This window comes from Enhydra lutris, unplaced genomic scaffold, assembly GCF_002288905.1.
Source record: "Enhydra lutris kenyoni isolate GAN:26980312 unplaced genomic scaffold, ASM228890v2 scaffoldscaffold13, whole genome shotgun sequence".
NCBI lineage: Eukaryota > Metazoa > Chordata > Mammalia > Carnivora > Mustelidae > Enhydra > Enhydra lutris.
Genome location: NW_019154097.1, coordinates 5,603,835 through 5,610,191, shown reverse-complemented (window position 1 = coordinate 5,610,191; position 6,357 = coordinate 5,603,835).

Below are 6,357 nucleotides of genomic sequence, written 5' to 3'. Positions count from 1 at the left end.
TCGTGTATTTAAAAGTACACATAGGAAGGATGTCACAGATACTTCTGTGACATTTCGACCTAAGTGACACTGTTTGTCAGATGCAGTTCTTTTCCAACCCCCCCACCCCGCCCCGCCGCCCCAGCCATCTAGTCCAACCCTCTAGTTTTATAGATGGAAAAGTAAGGCCCAGAGATGGAAAGGGACTCTTGTAAATGGTTTCAACAGCCAGTACTTGCTCTGAGAATAGACACATTTGAATTTGGTCAGATGAAGAACATAGGAAGGTCTGCAGGTGGTGTTGCTTATACGGGGCCTGGGGAAGACTTTGGCTCCATCTTCTCATTTAAACTTCGGGGGTTTTTTAATTAAATTTTTTTTTTTTTAGAAATCTCTATACCCAACATGGGGCTCGAATTCACAAGCTTGTGATCAAGAGTCACATGCTCTTCCAACTGAGCCAACCAGGTGTTCCATAACCTTGGGGCTTTTTTTATTAAGGTTGGAAAATAGTACTGTTCCTGACCTCAAAGATGAAGGCTGTAACACATTGATTGTTTAGGTGTTATTAGAGAAAATATTAAACAAGTTGAATGTGGTACCTCCCCATGTAATGGTGCATCTATGAACACCTCTACTGCTGTCCAACATGGCAGCTAAGAAAATGAGGAAAGCGGTAGCTTAATGGCAAGCTTTGATGCTGCAGTCACTGACCTCCTTATATCCATGTCCTTGACCCTGAAATTTGTACTCTCTCTCACTCTGACTCTGGATGCTCACAAGACCTGCTTTGACCAACAGAATGTGATGGCGGGTAAGACCCAGGGTGCAGTCACCCTTGCTGCCCAGACAGTGGTTGCCCAGCCATCAGACATGTGAGTGAGGCTATTTTAGACCAACCAGCTGAACCACCAGCTGGGCCCAAGATGCATCATCACCCCCAGTCAAGACTAACTAAGGCTACTCAGACCAGTAGAATGGCCCGTTTGAGCCACAGACTCAAGAACAATAATAAAACTTGTTTTAACCATGAATTTTTTTTTTTAATTTTTTTTTTTAAATATTTTTTATTTGTTTATTTTGAGAGACAGAGAGACAGAGTGAGAGAGAGCATGAGAGGGGAGGTCAGAGGGAGAAGCAGACTCCCCATGGAGCTGGGAGCCCGATGTGGGACTTGATCCCAGGGCTCTGGGATCATGACCTGAGCCGAAGGCAGTTGCTTAACCAACTGAGCCACCCAGGTGCCCTTAACCATGAATTTTGACTTGGGTTGTTCTTCAGCAATAGCTGATGGGTACAGAGGTATTACTGAGTGGGGACAGGGAAATACATGGAAAAAGTTGGATAAACATGTGCATGAAATATGATCTCTACCATGTGATATGCAGAAAAGATACACAGCCCATGCCCACCCACACTTATGGAAAATTCTAAATGGAAACACACCCAGTATCTCAGGGGTGGTATTAAGGGATGTATGGGGGTAATTTTATTTTTCCCCTTTTCTCTTTTTCAAATTTCCTGTGATGGTCTTACATTACTTATGAAAAAATGCCTTTTCATAAAATAAAGTGCAGGCGGGTCCCACTCAAGGCTCTCATGTTGGAGGTGGCAATGGGCCCCTCAACTTCTTTTTTGGAGGATTCTACCCTATCATTCGTGCCACTATCAGAACAAGCCCCTATTGTAGTCAAAGACCGCTATTGACATGGGGCAAAAAAGTCCTTTTTTCACACTTTGATGCCACAGATGAGCAAAGCCCAAACAACAGTCTTCCCCACTCCAGAGTACTGGGGCACCATGAACTTCATTTGTTCTTCCCCCTGAACCATTTGCTGGACTCGCTGAGAGATGCTGAGTCTTCCACCCCATCTGCCTCTGCAGAAATTCTCTTCCCTTCTGTGCACATCCTCCAAACATTACAGGCTCAGCTCTAGTCCTGCCTCCTCCAGCGAGCCCCTCTGGGCTCCTCAGCTGGAGAAGACCCTCCATTCTGAGCTTCCAGAACACTTCCTTGGACCATATAAGTCTCCTTCCCACCATGTAGTATTCACACCCACATTCACCTCTTTATCCAAACTTTGAGCTCAGTGAGGACAGGGTCACTGTATGATATGACCCTGGGGATTTTGGCTTCCCCCCACTCCAGGGCTGCGAGGCCAGGAATAAAGGAAAAATCGTACACAGAGAAATTTGGAAAAGATTATTTCTAACGCTCTTGGTTTATCAATGGGGAAAGCAAGGACAAGAGTCAAGGTGTGTCTTGTTCACACATGGTGGCAAAGACAAAACGTGGACTGACATCTACTAAGTTGTGTCCAGTATTCCACCTACTGGGCGCTCAGCCTCCGGCAAGGTCGTGGACCAGGGGACATTCAAGGATCAGAGATGAAGGAGGCGCTCCCTTCCAGGGCAGACTGTGGTCCTCCAGCCAGGAGAGCACGTTCCTCACTTGTCCCACCCTGAGCCCCAGACTCCTGCAGGCTGAGCGCCCAAATAAATGCGGGGCAGCATCCCTGCTGCCCCTTCAGTCCACAGCCCTGGGCCTGGACTGGCTTCACTGTTTTGCAGTAGAAAGACCACCACAGCCCAGTTCCAATGGGCACTGAAAGCATAGCAGGTGAGAACACACTCGGGTTTGACATTGAGCACAGCTGCCTTGAGAGGTCCACTGGAGGAGCTAAGGACACCACCTCGCCATCACTGAAGTACACTTTTGTTCTATTCTATGTTTTGTGATTGTTGCTCTTGCTGATGCTATGATCCTCCCACCACACACGCACTATCCTGCTGGGATGGCCTGAGTAAGGTGAAAATGTGTCAGGATGGTGAAATCAGGAACCTTCCGGAATGATGAAGAGATAGCCTTAGTCTCTTCAAAAACTGAAGTCAGACATTTAAAAGATTTTTGACTATTGAAGGAACTTTCCATCTCATCTAAGAAAATGACAGAGCAGAGTAAAATTTTAAAATTTTAAATTTACAGTACCTCTTCAGGGTCCTTGGCTGGCTCAGTCAGAAGAGCATGTGACTCTTGATCTCTAGGTCGTGAGTTCAAGCCCCACACTGGCTGTAGAGATTACTAGAATAAATAAATAAATAAATAAACTTAAATCTATGTTACCTCTTCAAACGGGTAAAATGTCTTCAGAAATTTTTAGAAGGAGGGGCGCCTGGGTGGCTCAATGGGTTAAGCCGCTGCCTTCGGCTCGGGTCATGATCTCGGGGTCCTGGGATCGAGTCCCGCGTCGGGCTCTCTGCTTGGCGGGGAGCCTGCTTCCCTCTCTCTCTCTCTATCTCTGCCTGCCTCTCCATCTACTTGTGATCTCTCTCTGTCAAATAAATAAATAAAATCTTTAAAAAAAAAAAAGAAAAAAGAAATTTTTAGAAGGATACATTTGTGCCTCTGTTCACATTTTCTTTGTTAGCAGGGGTGATGCACTTAGGAGCCTCAGAAAAGCAGGGAGAGAGATCAAGGGCGATTTGGTCAAGGTCATGCCCTAGAGTAGAGGGGAAGTAAGTCCCCAAGAGGAGGGGCCTTGTCCAGGGCCACACACAGGGCTCAGACTCCCAGGCCAGAAGCAGAGAGCAGAGCCTGCGGGCAGGGTGACACTGGTTCCTGGCATTATCCATTCACGCCACAGCTGCCATTGGGTATCTCCCCTGTGCCAGGCACCATTGCAGGCACTATGATGCAGCTGTGAATGAGTCAGGGCCCAGCCTGGTGGACTTATGTCCTGGAGGACGGTGGTGAGCTTGGTGAAGGAAGTTGAGCAGGGTGAGGTGACAGGGTCCATGGGGAGGCTCGTCATTCCAGGAGGTCAGCAAAGGTCTTCCCGTGAAGGTGGTGTTTGAGCAAAGACCTAGGTGGCAGGAATGAGGTGGGCTCTGAGCTTAGAGGTTGGCAGACAGAGGCTGGTGTGGCTGGAGGGGAGTGAGGGGGAGAGAGTTGGTAGGTGATAGGAAGAAAAACCGCTAGAAGGTGGGGTGGGCTAAGTCAGGTGCTATGGACGGCTCATTGCCAACTCTGAGACTGCTTCTCCCCTCAACAGGGTAGAATGGAGGCTCCCAAATGGGGGTGCTTCTCAAGAGAAAATGTGCTTCTGTGCAGGGGGCACTTAGAGGGGGGCCCTGGGAGTATGTGTGCAGGGAGAGCCAACCTTGGGGGTATGGGAACTGGGGGAGACCTGCCCAGAGCAGAGACAGCCCGGGGGGGCCAACTAAGGCCCAGTGGGCAGATGAAGGACATGTGACTCTGGAGGCAAAGCCAGAGCCAGTGCAGGAAGTCATGGGGAGGCAGAGTCCAGCACAACCTAAAAGAGTTTTGTTGTGGTCAGAGCTGTCCGACAAAAATGGGGCAGCTGCAGTGGGAAACAGGGTGGGGCCTTCTCAAAAACGTAAACCTAGAATTCCCATGTGGTCCAGCAATCCCATGCCTGGATATATAACGCAAAGAATTGAAAGAGGGAACTCAAAGAGATAGTGCACGTCCATGGCAGGAGGGACTCACCCAGCCCAAGGCCATCCCCCTTCCCAGGGCTGCCCAGATCTGGGGACTGACCTATGTAAGCTGCCAAAGTCCTGTCAGCTCAGCTCCCTGAAACTGGGGACACCTTGATACAGTCCGTTTTAGCTTAGGAGCCTGCCTGCAGCTTGACTTTCCCTCTGTGCATGCCTGCTGTCTCCCCTCCCTTCCTCAGCTGTTGATCCGCTGGACCCCTTGTTTGCTGTACTCCAGTCAAGGTCTGCTTTAAGAACCAGCAGGGTTTGTCAAGGTCAGTCAGCTGGGTCACAGGGGGCTGGGGCCAGTTCTAAGAGAGACAGAAGAAAGCTTACTAACTCTCAGGAGTGGACATCAGAGCTCCTTGGATCCTGCCCACCTCCACACCCTGGTCCTCAGCACCCAGCCCCCCTGAGGACCCAGACTTTGGACACTGGGGGTCCTCAAGGCAGCTTGGCCTAGTGTGGCTCATGCCTCCAATATCTCCAAGCCCCTGGCATCACAGCAGAACCACAGCACAAATGACACGAGCTAAATTCTAATAGCCAGCCTGGCCTGTTAATGGCCTCTTATACATTTAAATTGGGCGTGATCCCTTTGGGAACTGTAATTTTATTCATGGAGAATGTGCCATCTCATTTGAATACAGAAAACTGTACTTAAGAGATAGGATGGCTCTGGTGGTTTCTTCTTTCCCTCCCCTGGCCTGGTTTTGCCGCCCTGGGCCCTGCCAAGGGCAAAAGGTATGGCACTGCCAACTCAGCTCTTTTTGTCCCCACCGAGTAGAGAACAGAATAGGGGTGCTGAAGTCAGTGGAAGCCCACAGAAATCAGACCACACCCTGAATTGCACTCTGTGCTACTCTGAGCTGTGGTTTCCTTATCTGTAAGTGATGAGAACACTTAGTTTCCTAGGGCTGTAGGACAGTTACACACCAGTGAATACAGAAAAGTGCCCCACACAGAGGCTTGCTGTCCTGCTTCCACACCCCGGGCCATCCAACAGCCCGCCTGATGGAGCTCTGAGGAGCGCTGGCCATGGCTGGAAAGGCAGGAGGATGGCCGGGCCCCCTCTTGGACACACTGTGGTCCTTTGGCTCTCCTGCTCAGCCTCTAAGGCTGTCCTGGGGTGGAGGGGTTTGCTCAAACATTCTATGCAGTCATCTCAGCCCATTGCTTCAGCCGCCACCCCAGCTGAGGAGCAGGGCATCCCTGCTTCAGAACCCCCAGCTCATGGGGCCATGAGCCTCCCGCCTCTAGGCCAAGCCCTGGCTGAGGGGCTGAGGGGCCAGACACAAGGACCCTTTTCAGAAGCCCCACCAGCCTCTTGCTTCCCCTCCATTCCTCTTCTTCTCCAGCCTGGAGGATTCTACTAGTCTTACGAGCTGGGGGAAGGTGGAGAAAAACTGGCTCCCTTCTGGGCAGTAGCCTTCAGATCTAGGGCTGATGGCACACAGCTTATGCCAGGAGGCCTCCAGAGTTTCAGGCTTTTTGGGTAGGTTTCACACACCAGAGCTTTGGTTTTCGAATAATAAAACACAATGTTGTTGGTTTTTTGGTTTGGTTTGGTTTGGTTGTTAAGTTTCTTGTATCACCTGCTCCTGAAGCATCAAATATTTGAAGTATTGGAAACAAAAATTCCCATCAGTTTTTTGTTTGGACCACCTTAATCCTCATTTTTTTTTTTTTTTTAAGATTTTATTTATTTGACAGACAGAGATCACAAGTAGGCAGAGAGGCAGGCAGAGAGAGAGAGGAAGGGAAGCAGGCTCCCTGCTGAGCAGAGAGCCCGATGCGGGGCTCGATCCCAGGACCCTGGGATCATGACCTGAGCTGAAGGCAGCGGCTTTAACCCACTGAGCCACCCAGGCACCCCAA